Raw genomic sequence first — 18,393 nt, forward strand, 5'->3', positions numbered from 1 at the left:
GTTTTGTAACTTTATTTTATGATTAGATTGGGTCCTCATATTTCGTTTCCCAATCAATCTGAATAGATGCTAATGTTTAACTCATTAAAAATGTCATAAAATGTACTGATTTTGGAATAGAACATAGAGGAAAGGCGGATATATTAATCGAAAACAATGTTCTAGATAATTATATGCAAGGAAAATGCTTGGATAGTTAAAATGTTGATACTGGTGATGTTTGGTTTGGTTTGAATTTCGCGCAAAGCGACACGAGGGCTATCTGCGTTAGCCGTCCCTAATTTAGCAGTGAAAGACTAGAGGAAAGGCAATTAGTCATTACCACCCATCGCCAATTCTTGGGCTACTCTTTTACCAACGAATAGTGGGATTGACTGTCACATTATAACACCCCCACGGCTGAAAGGGCGAGCATGTTTGGTGGGACGGGAATTTGAACCCGCCTAGTGATGTACCATCTACATATGCACTTCAAATAGAAATGAAGCACAAATTCTCATTTAAAAATTCCTTTTGAATATTTGAATAGTAAAAGATGATAAAGAAGAAGTAGAAGGTTAGCGGGTAATTGGACTAATTCGTTTGTGTATTAAATTGCTGCACAGAATCCAATGTGCGGGAAGCTGCACAGAGAAAACATTGCTCTTTCTTTACTGGTACTGTTGTCAGGCATGAGGTAGGACTCATCAAAGGCAGACCAATAAGAGGGGTGGATCATAGAACTAGCAGCTGCTGAAATAATTCAGATTGACCCATCAAATGCACATTACATTACCAGCGCTTAACTGAAGTTCCTGAGTTTTCCTATGAGACTGGCAGTACTTCAAGGTCTGGGACAACATATCGGAAATATTACACAAATACGGCATTCTCGAAGCTGCATTGTTGAAGGAAATATATGAGGATTTGGATGATGATCCTTGTGCAATAAGCGGTTGCATCCAGAATATATCTGTGTTCCCATTTGAAGTTCATCTATATGGAAAGGAGCAGTTAATAATACTTGCAGATAAGATTGCTAATAAGAAAATACTTCTGTATTTTGATGCTACTGGATCAGTTAGAGCCAAGATTCCAGAACAAGAAAAAAGAATGCTGTATTATTGACTACTTATGAAAGGACAAGAGAAAGGTGACCAATCACTACAAATAGTAACAGCCACCAACACTGCTGATGTATGCAACTTCCTTATACGTATGAATCGAGATTAACACCAAATATGACCACGGACCAAATCATCCCAGTGTGTAGAGGTTGATTACGATTAGGATTTCATTAATGTCACTTTGTTGTCATTCAACCAAGAGCACATCTCCAGTTACCTTGACCGTTCATGGGAATTGCTACTCGAGAAGAGAGAACGGGGAGAAAAGACGGTTATTTACATATGCTCTGCCATAAAATTTCTTGACATCTTCACAAAATGATGCAGGATAAAAGAGCATGCAAATACTTAACGTGTGTGATTGGCCTTATGGTTAATGCATCACTTCTGGAGGAACATAATTCAGCATTTTGTTTCGCTTCCTAAGCATCTTTCTTCTTTGTCCAACCACTGCAAGTCATCCACACTACAGCCATGCATAGTCCAAGCTGGACATTATCATTGAACCTCAAATGATGATGATGATCCAGATGATACTTGCAGATAAGATTGCTAATAAGAAAGTACTTCTGTATTTTAATGATACTGGTACTGTTATAGCCAAGATTTCAGAACAAGGAAAAGGAATGCTGTATTATTCACTACTTCTGAAAGGACAAGAGAAAGGTGACCAATCACTATCATATGATTCCATTTTTGATGATGATAGTGAGTTTGGCAATACAATTTTGAATAGGAAAATGAGCAAATCAGTCTTTGCAAAATGCAATTTGAACAACTTAAGGAACAAGTACAATTTGACCTGGTTGTACTGGTGTTACTGACAAAAGTGAATTCTACAGCCATACAACATTCAAATACTTAATAACAACATGCATGTCAGGTTTGGACCTGCAAGATGGGTATCAGTATAATACAAATTCGCCAGCATAAAACTGGATGAAAGACATTATGCACGACAAAACACAAATGCGTCATGGGAAATTTATTATGAGATTACGTCTCCATGAATACTGTCAAAAGATAGCCTCAGCAACAAAGAAACTACTATCATCTAAATATAAGGTTCAAAACAACTCTGGCAACCTACCAATGTAACAAGGCAAGTTAGATCCACCCACAGAACACGCTTTTTTACAGAAAAAAATACAAGTCATTCCTCATGTCTGAAGAACAACGGGACAACAAGAATAAGCTAAAAGCTGTGTACTTTAACCCTCCACATGCAATATCAAAATCTAAGAGAAATCATGCCATCAGGAACCCTGAACAAGAAAAGAAGCCCAAAATATTGAAACTTACACTCAACTAGGACTTCACTAGGAAGGGCAAATCTACCTACTCCAAGGAGTTGTCTACATGTACAATACCTGTCCAGTTGGCAACTTACTTATATTTTTGTACTTATTTCTACGTGCACCAAACATCAAAACAGATTTAAAAACCACACACACATGACACGTCTGTCAGCTTCTTCTGGTCATTGCCAGTCTTTTTGATGCAAGCCAGTGGCAAGAGGGCAGAGTATTGTGGCTTCAAATATGTTGTATGTCTTCTCCAGTGGATTTATAGGGGAGTGGGGCAGAGAGGTTTCTGGAACACTTTGTTGTGATAGGAGAAACAGTAATCAAAACAACTTGCTCAAAGCGAACATGTCGTCAAAAGCATAAGACATTATCGAGCAAAGCAGTTTTACTCGAATAGATTCTTTGTGTACTTCTATCTATAATTTTCCAGTATTCGAGATATAAAACACAATGTTAAGTGTAAAATTATACTGATTTTCCAGATATTTTCATTTTCAAAGTAACAACTCTTAAGAAAACTAGTTATACGTCGAAAATCGTAGGTCCCGCACATTTATATCCCTGAGCAGTAAAATTAGTATTTGATATATATCTCCAGACTAATGTTAAAATAAATACTATTTTACATATAAAACTCTAAATAGTTTCCTGCTGTACATTTTTTTTCTGTGAGCAGCATAATTTATACAAATTGTGCATGGTTGTATTTGACGGCAGACAGGGCAATGTGGAAATTAAATTAGAACTGCAACCACCATTTAACATATTAGCAATATCAATCTAAATTTCAAGATACTGACATTGAGGAAATAATAACATCTGTCTTCCCTACTTTGTGGTGACAAGAAGGGTAACACTGCAGTGACACTGTAGCAGAGTATTTGTCAGTGGGAGGAATAGAGCAATTCCAAGTAAGTGTTCAACAGGTTTGTTTCTGTTATGCAATAAACGATTTGTTTTGTCATCTTAATATCTTGAAGCATACATAATAAGAAATAATTTGTGATAGTGATATAATTGCAACGATATATATATATAATAACATATATTGTAGCCTATGTTGGCTATGGACAAATGTTACTTTTTTGCAATGAATTTGTGTAGAGCGGTATGGATGTGTATGCAGTGGTATACGGTTCGTTGAAGCTTAGTAATTTGTACAAGACTCATCACTTGTGCTGATCCTTAGTGTTTCATTTCTCAGCTGAGAGAGAGAGAACTCGAACCCAAGACTCTACCAGATTCTGTGGATGTTCTCGGGAGAAAGAAAGCACAGAAGTAGCTTTCTTTGTGTTTATACATTACATTTATATAGAAGTATGGGGTGATTTGGCACGAAGGCTTTTTTGGAAAAGACAGCAAATTCAGTCAGTAATTCTGATTGGCTGCTTAACTTGAAAACGTGTATAGTTTGTTGTATTAGTATCTTTAATTGATTGTTCCAGACAAAATAAATAAATAAATAAACTTAATACACTACAGTCATTTTAGATGTATTTTCATGCTCCTGGTGGCACAGCGGTATATCTGCGGACTTACAACGCTAGAAACGGAGGTTTCGATACCCGCGGTAGGCAGAGCACAAATAGCCCATCGTGTAGCTTTGTGCTTAAGTACAAACCAACCAACCAATGAATTTTCATTTTACATAAAAAAAAGATTTATTTGTTATTTTTGAGTAACATATTTATTTGTTATTTTAAAGGTACATAGTATTTGCATACATTTTATGCAACTGAATTCATTTTTATACCTACTTTTGGAATGAAGACTGTAGCATGTGATGCAAGTATGACGGATTGTCAACTCCAGAAATTAAAGCTGTGAAAGAATAAAAGGGAAATGATGGAAGACTTGGGAACATGTTATTTTAGCAATTTCCTACAGAGAGAAAGTACATTAAAAAGAAATTAAATTCTTATATTTTACATTACTTTATTATTTTGCTGAATGTTATTTTCAAATTAACGACACGCAGAGTAATTTGTAAAGTTATGTCATTTTTAACTTACTACTGGATAGCAACAATTTTTTCTTATTTTTAATTTGGGACCTTTTTGTTGTATCAGTATATTATATATAATTTCAAAATGTTAAGGTGACGACGCTTCGGAACCTGCACGCCCCCCAGTGGCACAGCGGTATGTCTGCTTAATTCCAAAAACAAAACAAAAACAAATCGGAACCTGCAAACGGAAGGCTTGTGGAACGTCAGTTTTTATTAATGTTACTATAATTCTTGTATGTTTTTAATAACTCAAAAAAAAATCATGCATCAATTAAAGTGAATTAAAAATAGTTGTAAATTGAAGAACTATGTTTATTCATATATTTAGAGGTACGTTTTCAAACTTACAATGCTAAAATCCGGGGTTCGATTCCCTCTCGATAGACAACGTGCAGATAGCCCACTGTGTACTTCTGCACTAAAATCCAACAACAAATATTTACCTCATTACTTTTTATAATTTATAACACTCTAATACGAAGTTTTTTTTAGTGTTGAGTGATTACTAAAAATACTAGACTCAATTCTAGGAACACTTAAGTTTTGTTGACTTCGATCTTTATAAATGTTGATATGATAAAGTATGTGTGTACATGCATGTGAGCCATACATAGACAAAAGTTAGTCGATACCACTTAATAACCCTCTAGCGGCAGAAACTCAAAATGTTTGTTTATGAGATATTTGCAAAACGAAGCTATTTTTACGAGAAATCAGGGTTCTCATGTAATGCAGATACTTGTTTGGTTAATCAGAAATCTGTGGGTATGTAGAAATCAACTGAAGACAATATTTGATAGATGGAGAATAAACTCACAACTTGAGTAGCGACACTTTTTAATTGAATTATGAAAAGTTCCAGTACTTGACTGGGATAAACCCAGCACTTAACTTAAAACGCTTGTATTAAGTTACAACCAATGTCATAATGCGACTGGTGATAACCCTTAGGAACAAGTCCCAGCCCTACTCTAAACAAAACTCTTTGATACGGTAAAAACAATACCTGTACTTGACTGGCAACATTCGTCGTTAAGTTAAGAATAATCCCTGCAGTTATGAATAAGCCCTGCATTTGACTAACGAAATTCTTAGCTAAGCTAAGAATAAGCCCTATAAACGACTGACAACAATCTTAGATTAACTAAGAATAAGCCAAAAACTTGACTTAAAGAAACTTCAACACATAAATGACGATACACTTGATTAAGTCTAACACTTACTGACGACTCTATTTACTGAGCTCAAGAAACCTCGGCAATTGACTGAAAGCATTCGTAAGGTTCAGAATATTGGTTACGATCTTATACAAAGTATTGAACTTGTGTAAGACATGACTGAAATCACTGTTGTAAACTAACGAATAACCTAGATCAAGAAAAAGATAAGTGTACGAGTAGTGACACCTTTATTACTTAACAACAGTTTAAGAAACCGTTGATAATTAAGGAATAAACTCGCCCTTTAATCAAATCAATAAATTAATTCAATACTTTTTACAGAACAAACTATCAATAACTAATGAATTAACCCAGAGATTGACTTGAACTTGTGACTGAATATGTCGCTGAAAAAAACAACAACACAAAACTATTAACTACTATATAAAGCAAAATGTGTGTGTCCGGGAATAACAACAACAAAAAGACACGGTCGTATATCCATCATATCATATCTGTTCCTTATAAGTGACCGACATGACCAGGTGGTTAGGGCATTGGACTCGCAATCTGAGGGTCGCGGGTTCGAATCTCCGTTCCACCAAAATGCTCGCCCATTCAGCCGTAGGGGCGTTATAACGTGACGGTTGGTAAAAGAGTAGCCCAAGACTTGGCGGTGGGCGGTGATGACTAGCTGCCTTCCCTCTAGTCTTTCACTGCTATATTAGGGACGGCTAGCGCATATAGCCCTGGTGTAGTTTTGGCGCGAAATACAAACCCTTATACGTTTCCACATTTCTTGATCAATCAGCACCAAACTTGATTCATGATGACATTGAACCCACCATCTAATTTCATATTGATAGAATTCTTGAAAACAGTGTGTGTCTTTCTTTTCAGTATTGGTACCTTTATGTATCTTTATTGCATTGTTAATGTTTATTATGTTAAGAAAAAAATTAGAAGCACAATTTCCTGTCCTTTGTTACAAACGCGTTTTTATTTCACCCGTCCAACGGACGGGTACTCCAGCTAGTTAAAAAAGAAATTAATTAGGCATTTCACACGAATCCATAACTTATCTCAGTACTTAACTGAAGAAAGATTTATTAAGTAACGAATTAGACTAACAGGCAACTCGAATCTAGAGTCCTTGACTAAATAAGATATTAAAACCTCTTAGTGAATTTACCCAGGGCCTGGCTAAAGACACTCGTACTAATTGGTAAGTTTAGCCCACAATATGATTAAAAGCACAAATTATAGATTGATGAATATTGTTCAGGACATGGATAAAATTACTACTATAATAAAAAAACTACAGTTTTAGGACCGAGAGCATTTTTCATTAAGTAATTAGTCCACCGTTTGAATAAACAAAAACATATTTATTGAGAAGTGAACTTTCTGGTTAAAGAACACGACTAAAAACACTAGTTGTTTTGTGAATTTACATATACATGAATAACAATAGCTTATTAAGCAGTTAGTTTTTGCTGGACATTCACGAGAGCAGTATCATTAAGCAGTAATATAAGCAGCAAATAATTAATTCATGAATCAATCCTTGGTAAGTACAGGGTTGTCCAGTTATCATTTGAGAAAACTATTTTGCCCCCCCCCCCAATGGCATAGTGGTATGTCTGCGAACTTACAACGCTAGAACCATGGTTTCGATACCCATGGTGGGCAGAGCACAGATAGCCAATTGCGTAGCATTGTGCTTAACTTCGAAACAAGCTCAGCATATATTTATTGATAAACATTTGAAAATAGATTTTCATAAATGATCAGAAACGTAAGAGAAAATGTAAAATATAATCATTATTACTTGTTTACATTATTTTAGTTTTATCAATGTTTAAGTCTTTTGAAGTTTTTAAGTACGTCAGTATTTGTTTAAAAATCTACCCTGAGCGATTTACAAGGGACCGTCATCAATATTGTAGGTCCATTCATTGCAGCTTTGATATTTCAAAAGTTTTGGTACATTTCTAATAGTTGAGATAAAAGATTTTCATCAAAACTGATCAAGTTATTTGTTAACGTAAAACAAATTACCTCAAACAATAAAAGTTGTATATCTCACTTACATCCGTGAAAGTCGTTTAACTATCTATATGAATACTACCATATCGTGTAGTTGTTTAACATACTGATATTTGTAACTTAGCAATCATATTAAATTTACTTGGAAGTCTGTAACCTAAAAACCTTATCATTTAACGCAACAGTCCCATCAAATCACATTTCAACTATCTCAGTTTTCATGGTCATTCCAAAAATCGAACAAAACATACTGATTATTCTTTCCAGTCAAGGCCAGTATCTTTTCTGGGAAACCGTCACCTGCGCTGATAAGTGTTAAAATATTACGTTACTGTTTGTGGAATTGTGTTGCAAGAGTTTCGTCACAAAAACACACTACTCAGTAAATTCTTATACAGAACAAATCAAATGTTCAGTAAATCAGGATACACAGAGGATCACGTTTTCCGTAAATCCATATATAATAGCAGATCAGATGCTGAGTAAATCCACACACACACACACACAAGTAAATAAAAAAAATTGACAAAAATTAAGTATGATGTAGGGATGGCAATGTCAAAACGTACAGAAACAAGGTATGGATGAATACACAAAACCATATAAAAATCATACTCAATTTTTGCAAAGTTGCTTTTATTACTTGTTTCTCCTGTTTTTTAAATGATTTCATTGAAGTAGGTTGATAAGTAAACAATTGTTTTATTTTTATAATTCAATGATAATATATATATTGTTAATATCATATTAGGTTTGTCAGTTTCTTCATTGCACTTGTAGAATGACCTCAAATGTTGATATTATAACATACAATTGGCCACAATAGATTACAATAGGTATAGTTAGAAGGTATAGGGTGCGGCACAATTAGCCAGTGAGTTCTTCTCACTTCCTCTAAGTTTATGTTGTGTGGGTGTGGCACAATTAGCCAACATTTGGTGTGCCATTTTTACCGGCCACCGGCTTGGTACGATGGTTTCTTACTTTGTTTGGGCTTGTTGGGTAGAGAGAAAAATGAAAGCGCTTAGTAATAGCTTGTTCACAAGTGCTCATAAAATACTTTTCTATAGTACTAAAGCCATTGCAAAAACTTCACACACTTTATGGCTAGAGTGAGAAAAGAAAAATTAACACTTTGGCTCTTTAGCTTGTTCCCAGTTTTCCAATTTAGCAACACTTTTCAACGATATTGGGAGTCTCACAAGCTGTGAAACACTCGATAATGACAATAAAGTGCTCAAATAAAGCTATTACTCAGCTTTAGCAGTTATCTGTAAGCATCAAGGAGTAATAGATTGAATGTGGCAGCCATTTTTTTTTCTCGACCGATCCCTACAGATTAAACACCACCGTGCTTAGTGATAGAAGATCAAGTGCTCAGTACGTCCACACACATAGAAGATCAGGTGCTAAGTAAATCCAGATACGGAGCATATCAGACACCCAGATACAACATTAAAACATGCTAACCACTAGGCCTGCCCGAACGGGTTATACAAAAGAACAAGTTAAACTGCAAAGAGAATAGTATTTCTGTTTAAGTATTTATTTATGGTCTGGTATAAACTCTTAAAATATATTACAGTAGGTTTAGTTTGTAGAGAAACAGATGAATGAAATATATATTACTTTAAAGGTTCCCCCTAAAGTTCCGTGTTACAAAGATATCAAGAAGCATATTACTCGCGTTGCTTTAGAAATGAAACATTAAATATGTTGCTCTGCATTAATTAAAACAAAAATGCACTTAATATATGTTATTTGTACTTATTAAAGGGTAAAAATGAAATATTTTCCCCCAAAAAATGAAAATTTAAAACATTTTATACGAAATTTGTTATTTTTAAAAATGTGCAGAAGCAAAGCAGCTGAAGAAAGAGTTAGTATATTAAGAATCTTTTCAACGTTAAAATATGTAGAAATATGTTGCTTAGGAAAATATAGCACTTATGAAGAAAAATCTACAAATTACTTGATAGCTAACTGAATGTAACTGTGTCTGCTGACGAAGTTATATCACGTGTTGGTTAGTTGTCATTTCTCTTCTGTTTCTAGATAACCTTCTTTTGTAGCTGAGTTGCAAGTAAGATTTCATTCCACTTTTGTAACTACATAACCTGCTTTTGTAGCTGAGTTTCAAGTCAGATTTCATTCCACTTTTGTAACTACATATCCTGCTTTTGTAGCTGAGTTTCAAGTCAGATTTCATTCGTCTTTTGTTTATAGATAACCTGCTTTTGTAGCTGATTTGCCAGTAAGACATCATTTATCTTTCTTTTATTCTAATTGTAAGTGGGTTATTATTTTTTTCTTTATTTGGTCAACCACTGAAACTACTTCGATTCTCTTTTCTTAGAGAGCCACCTTCTACCTGCTGCAAGTTATCTTTTTAAGATAACCACCTGCTACAAACCATCTCTGGCCATCTACATGTCTACATTATCTTTTCTCAGACAGCCACATGCTACATGCTGTTGTCGTTACTCTTGTTCTTATTAACCATTTGCTGCTGAAAATATACCTGCGTTGTCAGCTAGACGTCACTCGTTTTCTAGTAACGGCCTTTACTTCTGTAACTAGGTGCCTTCTTCTGTACTTAATTCGCCATTTGCTGCTGTAAATATACTTGTATCGCTAGGCAGATGTCACTCTTCTGCCCTTAGAACAACTCTCTGTAGTTAGTTAGCCATTTGTCGTTGTAAAAATACTTGTGACGCTAAAGGAATGTCATCGTTCTGTCCTTAGAACGATTCTCTACTTCAGTAGCTAAACTTCTGCCTCTGTACTTAATTATCCACTTGCTGTTTTAAATATACTTTTGTCGCTAAACAGATGGCACTCTTCTGCCCTTAGAAATACCCTTACTTCTCTAATTGTTCTTAGTTAGCCACTTGCTGTTCTGTTTATCTTATTTGTCACTATTTTACACAGGCAATGCTTGATAAACATTTCAATTTACCCAAAAATAATTCATTTGAAGATATTTTTATTAAATCAGGAATGACAATACAAAATGACCCAAACAATTCGTCATATAGTTCTGACCATCTTTTCATTCCCGAAGAATAAATAATTGCTAGAGTATAATTTTGATTAATTTTTCAGGTTTTTTTTTTTCAGTCCACTCTTTGTGTTTGATGCTACTGTCTTTCCTCTGAGTTACATTTCTTATTGAAATATATATATAACTTAAGCTGCGGACAGACTTACTGGTCCAACTACAACACGTAATCAACTGCTTTTAACTAATGCACTAAATATGATGTTTTCCCGCCCCTTATCTGAAACCATGTTACCTCTTATTTCTATATCACAAACATGCGCTTTTAGTGGGAAGAATGTAGAATTTTTGGCCTTGAAACCTGTTATTTAGTTCATCAAGGTCATTGATGGTGTTCACAACTTTTAAACCGCGTTCGCCATTTTTTTTAATGTTCCAATTTGCTGTAGGTAATGAGCCAAGCCATTGGCTAAAAGTTCAGGGACCATCACTGTATGAGAATATTTTAGATTATCGAAAAATAAATCAAATTTAATAAAAGTTATGGGTCGATAAATCTATAGAACGATTATTAACTAGCTTGATGTATGTCTAATGGAGGATTATATTTATCGGGTTAATCAATCCAGCAAAAGAGGAATTTAACTGTAGGTTATCAAAATGTGCCCATATTATAAAGAAAAAAACGCTGTATTCATACAACTCATGTTCTTTCCTAGTTCTTGTATTTTTTTTATATGCACATGTTACAAGTAACAAAAAGTGATCCATAAGAAGAATGTGTTTATTTGGGTAATTACATAATTATTGTAAAATAAGCCAACAGGATTTCTATATACATCTATACGGTAAAATAGTGTAATGTCCATGAATACATAACAAAATTAGACCTTTTATTAAAATCATAACAAAAAAATTTATTTGTGTACGTATTTCTGGAGATTTTCAGCAATTTCGTGTGTGTACTATCTCTGTAAAACTATTATATAAATGTATACATATATTATTGCATTTAAACCGATTCCTATACAGCAAGACGGTAGAATTGGATTTCGATTTTATTAGTTTGTTATAATTCCTTACTGCAAGTCATCCCCCCCCTCTACATATTTAGTGAGTCAGAAAATATAAGAGCGTTACACATATCAAGTTGCATAATTATGATACCGAAAGATACCAAAGTAAATTATGTAATCTTTCATTAGAAATATAAACTCAAAGAGATGACGCAAGAGTTTATGCTTGCATGTAAAGAACTGAGCCAAAAGCAAAATTATTCAATAACCGGTTAATTAACAATAAATGAATCACAACTTCCTGGATAACAACGCGGACAATAAGATATTGTTGATGTCCCCTAGACTTTGTTTCTAGAAAGAGAAAAGTTTTCAAGGTTTTAAACAGGTCTCCATATTACTTCCTTTACACAAGATATAATCATTTCTACACACAAATATTACATCTACATTACTATGTTCTTTCCCTGTTGTTCGACACACCTAACTGGTTACCTGTTCCAATAACGGTTACAAGGACAAGACGTTCATTTGGAGCTTTAACGTCTAAATGTAATTATAATTAAGTATGGAAATACCTTTCACGTTGTACTAATAGTAAACTTGCATATGTCTCTTTCTTGGGGGATGAGAGAGGTATTGTAACTTAAAATGATTACTAAATCATATGACGATAAATATTCATAGCGCCACCTCTAGTTTGGATAATAATTGCCACTAATGGACAGAAGGAAGACACAGAGATGTGTTTTATAAGAAAAACATACTAGTTAATGAGTTTTATTTACTGTATTTTTGTGCTTCTAATATATGCTAAATGAACGTTTATTCAAATATTAGCTTTACAAAAACATTACTTGCCATCTATGAACATTTATCATCTATGAACTGTTACAGAGCGTTAATTACAATTTATAAGAATGATCTGCACATTCTAATAGTGTTGTATCACCACCGATGAGAGCCGAGGTTCGCGGATTACATGTTTAGTACCCGTATACTTCATTCAAGGTGAATTTCCAGTCAAGTAACAGCGAAATGCTACTAGATTGGACATACTGCTGGAGAATTATGACACAGGCCCTTATGAGAAAGGATATTAGTATAGCATGACTGTTAAGAGATGTAGATCCAAAGAACAAAACATTTCGAAGAAGCTTTTAATGTTTTAAGTAGAAGCACAATAATTCGCAAAGCAGAATGTTTCGGACAGCAACGCGCTCCGAGATTCGGAGCAACGCTCTCATCATCAAGGGGAAGGATATGGATTACGAAAAGGAACCTTCCGACCCAAAAACCATTGCAACGAAACTGTACATATTTTCTAGCACCGTAAACAAAATAATAAATAACGACTTGAAGTTAACGAAAACTTCCGAACTGCCAGCCACAGCTTGAAATTGGCAGCTATTTTTATGATAAAAATTTCTGAAAAAACAAACAAACTAGAACTACATCAATCCCGCTCAACTAAATGCTTGTCAAGTTCTCTGGTGCTGCTTCAACCTGGTCTATTTATACGTTGTCTTCGAAGTTGACATCTACATACTGTAGACAGTTTGTTAAACTGCATGGTCTACGACTGACCTCGCTGACCTTCACAAGAACTTCTTACGATGGAGACTGAAAACAAGAGTAGCACAGGATCTTGTTCTTCTAAATTGCGATTAACCTGAGCATTTCAATATATATTTCGTCTCCTTGTACCTGTTACGTAAGTGTATAAGAAAAATTACACAAACAGGAAACTCGTGACATCTCTTTCCAAAGCTGTCTTTTTGTTAGTGAAATATGGATCTTATGTCTAATGCTGATTACGTAATTTAATCTGTTTAAAGACGAAACACGCATGAATCTACGTAAACCAAAAGATTGTGGAAGTGGCAACGATGAAATAATACACCTAGGTGTGAGTTTATTCTATCAAATATTAAAGAGAAGACTGAGTTTTGTAAGATTCACACACAATCATGCGAAAGCACGTGATTATATATTATACGGTGTTTATGAGGTGCCGTCAAGGGTTTTATTTGTGTCAACACAGTAAGATGTTATGAATTTTGCGCAAAGCTACACGAGGGCTATCTGCGCTAGCCGTCCCGAATTTAGCAGTGTAAGAAAAAGGAAAATAGAAAAAAGGAAGCTAGTTATCACCACCCACCGCCAATTCTTGGGCTACTCTTTTACCAACGAATAGTAAGATTGACCGTCACGTTATAACGCCCCACGACTGAAAGAACGAGCATGTTTGGTGGGACGGGGTTTTGAACCCGCGACCCTCGAGCGCCCTTTACGTTTTTTGTTTTTGCACTCACGCATCACAAAATCATTTGTAAAGAAGCGAGAAAAACAGCAAGAGGGGCACAAAAACGCAATATTAAAAGGAAAATGTTTCAGGCAATGCAAGGAGGAGAGACTATAAGAAAATCTTCTATGAACATGGTGCAGTTACGAGAGTAGTCACCTCTTTATGTCTATGCAAATACTTTTAGCTAATTGTTTATATGACAGAATATGTCATTATAGCTACAACTCATGCAAGTCAGAGTTTATCCACATATACATTTCGTTACTCTCCTTACATATTTTTCGTTTCCTCGGTTTTGCAACGCAAGATTGACGAAATAAAAGACCGTTTTCTTATTTCGACGTGTGTATTTGGTTTGATGTTTTGGAAAACGTGATCGTGGGCAGGTACACAGGAAGCGAAATACGCGAGTCTTCGCGGAAATTACATTTCACATGACGTCATTTTACACCACTCAGTTGCAACGTTTATCTATTAGTACATTATGATGATCTCATCCTTCTAGTTAACTGGCTGCACATAAAAAACGTACATCAAGCTACTTGTGTATAAACCAAAGTAATGTTACTCACGATTACTAAGTAGCAAGTAACGACACAGGCAGTTGTAAGATATGTATGATATTTACTAATTAATACCTGTTTTATGATATACATATCATAAGCATATATATATATATTTGCCAAATAAATTGTTATAACCTTCTTGATGTCGAATGATATACATTTATTTACATCTAGATACCCGTTGTTGTTTTGAAGTTAAGCTCAAAGCTAAACAATGGGCTTTCTGTGCTCTGCCCACCACGGGAATCGAAACCAAGTTTCTAGCGTTGTAAGTCCGCAGACATACCGTTGTGTCACGGGGGGGGGGGCGTTGTTGTCTTCTTTCTCCAAAGCACTCTGTTCACCACCGCGGGGACTCGAACCATCAGGTTTTAGCGTTGTAATTCAGTAAATTTACTGCTAACACACCTGGGTGGTGGTGGTGGGGGATCTAAATATCTTAAAAAATTACAAGATAACCCAAAAAAGAATAAACAGACAAACAAAAACGACAATATACCAAACTATTGTTTACCTTTTTGTTTTGGTAGCTCTTTCGCAGTAGTTACATCTATTACCCTACAGGTATGCAAACCTATAAAGAGCTTTGTATTTAAGCACAAAGCTACATTGGGGGCGTTATAAAGAGACCCTAATAAAAAATATAACAAAACTCCTAAAATCTTACAAAATGAATTGGTTTTATATATGTTTAACTATGCGTAACTAAGACTCTCGTTTTAAAGTATATAATAAATATAAACATATTATAAAACATCTTATTACTGAAAATTGTAGCCAAAGAAATAATACAATTAAATTCAAATTTAAAATTCGTCTTAGTTTTTTTCTTTTTACGTTTAAATTTCCTTGTACAACATTTTCGCATTTCAAACTTTCCTGTAAATCGGCTTTGTCAAGCAGGGGAAAAAAGCTTAAGTCTCTCTTAAATTATCTCGAAAACCTTTTATTTGTTTTGATAACAATTAGTGCGAGTAGTTTTATGTATCGCCATCTAGTGATGAAAATATATGCAAAATAACATTTTATACTTAATTTTTCATTAAACGAATAGTAGTTGAATAATATGAATGATGTGGAAATATTACAAATTAGGTAAGTATAATACAAAAAACAATTCAGAGCGACAACAAAATATTATGTTTTATGGAGTAACATACCCATAGAGCTTCTGAGACAATTTGATCCTCGTCAAAGTTTACATCATTTGTAATTTCATGAAACACGTGCCTTAAAAACTATAAAATGTACTCCTTTTATAGATCATAACATATTGTTTAATATTTGTCTCCTCCTATTAAACCCCAAATTACCACGAACGACAGACAAATCAAACATCAAGTGATAGAGTAAATACGACTATACAGTCCAGATTAAAATGTTAAAAATTGCTACAAAAAATCACTTAGAACTTTTATCGTATATATAATATTACAAAATATATCTGTTGAACGAATTGTTTTGTAGTGTAATCTACTTTGTAGGCTATTACCTATTTTTGCCTGAAACATTGTCATCCTTTTGTTACGTCTCACTATTATCAGAAATAAACACATATACCATAGTCAATATAGAAATAATGTCACCAATTTCTCAAACCTCAATTAAAAATACAATCTACTCCATTATCCTCTATTTTCACAACTTTACTCTATTTTTAACAATTACAAACATACCACTATTCAGTTGTCTTACATATAATACCAAAAATATTATTACCCCATAATGTACATTAACAAAAAAGGCACTTTCGGGTATCATAAGGCAAGCCTTTTTTAGGGAGAAAGGGATGTTAAAGGAGACTACTGGAACTATGGATTGCCTCTGGTACACATAGGGTAAAAATTCATATAAATCAAACAGATCCTCTTATATTCTTACTAGCAAAAATACCCACCCTCCAGGCAGGTATAACTGCTAGTTCCTGCGGAAGGCTATTCGGCATGCGGCCTTTTCTGGAACTGTCTGACATTCTACAACAATGTACTCATACTTTACATTCTTTTGTTCTTTGCTTGTAATTATGCACAAAGCTACACAATGGGCTATCTATGCTCTGCCCACCACGGGTATCGAAACCCGGATTCTAGCGATTTAAGTAAGTAGACATACCGCTATGCCACTTGCCATTCAATAATTTTCACCATCCACGAGAAAAATGATTTTATTGAAATTTTAATTTAAAAAATGAGCTATCATCACAGCATTACATTACAGAGTACATTTTATTGAAGTATTTCTTTGTAGATGCAGTTATCAATGAAAGTGTCTTGCTTTTCTGTTGCAACACTCATGAGATTTTCACAAAAGAAAAACATTTTTTTAAGTTAGTTTTCTGATTGTTTTATATTTGAAACTTACTCCTTTTTGTTTGTAATTTCAATTGTTTTATTTATTGCTCAGCTATAAAAATACTGCCCAGTTATAAAAATATTACCCAGCTATGATTGGTGATGATCGGTGAGGTAGTTTCCGATATCCAAGTTTTGGACGTATACCGTATTTTTCGGTGTATAAAACGCACTTTTTTTTACCCCAAAATTTGATGTGAAAATCTGCTTGCGTCCTATACACCGAAGGTATGAATAATATTTATGTATATATACGATATACACAAGCCATGTGTACATATATTTAAATAGGCATGCATAGTTTAGTTCAATTGAATGTGTTATTTATAACAATAGTAGTTTTTTTTTTGTCTTTTAAAAACATAACTATTTATAATGCTCCCTAAATAATAAAAAATTACAGTGAAAGCAATGAAGATTTTGTAGGTTTTGAACCAAACTAAATAACAGTAAACTTTTTTTTTGATTTACGGTTCTATTTCCTATTTTGATGTTTTGAACTCTTTTGTGTTTAGAACAATATATACTAATTTTTAAAGTATCAAATTGAATTTTTGTTCAATAAAAATCTTTCAAATGCGACTGTAGCTTTTTCCCCCCAAAACTTTGTCTTCAAAATAAGGGTGCGTCTTATATTCCGAAAAATACGGTACGTCACAAGCTCCATTATTATAAGGATTGTTGTTATTATCTTTGCGAATTTAGCTGAGAATTTATTGAACTCTACAGAAACGTTGTCGTATTCGTATTGTTACTAAACCTAAATCTTTGAATATCCGAACAACTTTGTTTTTAAGACAAATATATTTGTAATATACATGAATGTCTTTAAAAAAAAAACACGAAAAAGGGCTACGTCTAAAAAATGAAATAGAAATTAAAAACAAATTTCATTCTTTGTTTGTTTTAAGCGCATAACTACATAATGGGCTATTCTGCTGTACTTGCCAAATTTTAGTATTATAAATCCTTAAGCTTACCATTCAGTCACCTGGGGGCATGTAAGAGAATTGTTTGCTTGTTTGTTCGTTAAATTTCGCACAAAGTTACTAGAGGGCTATCTGCGCTTTCCGTCCCTGACCTTGAAGTAATAGACTAGAGAGAAAATAGTTAGTGAACACTACCCACTGCCAACTCTTGGGCTACTATAATCGAATAATAGGATTTGACCGTCACTCTTATAATGCACTTACGACTCCTAAGTGCAGAGCGTGATTTTGTTTGGGAATAAGTTGAGTTCTTATGAGTAGAATATAACAACAGATCACTAATGTTATACCATAAAATCTTGTTTTGAGCTTTAACGGTTTTAAAATAAAATTCGAAAGCAATAAGGTCACATAAAATAACGAGCAAAAGAGATATGATCAGTAATGTATTTCAATAGAAAAAACAAGATCTTATTGTTATCTTATATATTTTCTGTTGAGCCGTTATAAAAACAAGAATAGAAATGGTCTATAGTTTTTGAACTATAATGGAATAAAGTGCCTGTGTTTAATTTTCCCTTAAATTTGAAAA

Source organism: Limulus polyphemus, unplaced genomic scaffold (assembly GCF_000517525.1).
Source record: "Limulus polyphemus unplaced genomic scaffold, Limulus_polyphemus-2.1.2 Scaffold2088, whole genome shotgun sequence".
NCBI classification, from domain to species: domain Eukaryota; kingdom Metazoa; phylum Arthropoda; class Merostomata; order Xiphosura; family Limulidae; genus Limulus; species Limulus polyphemus.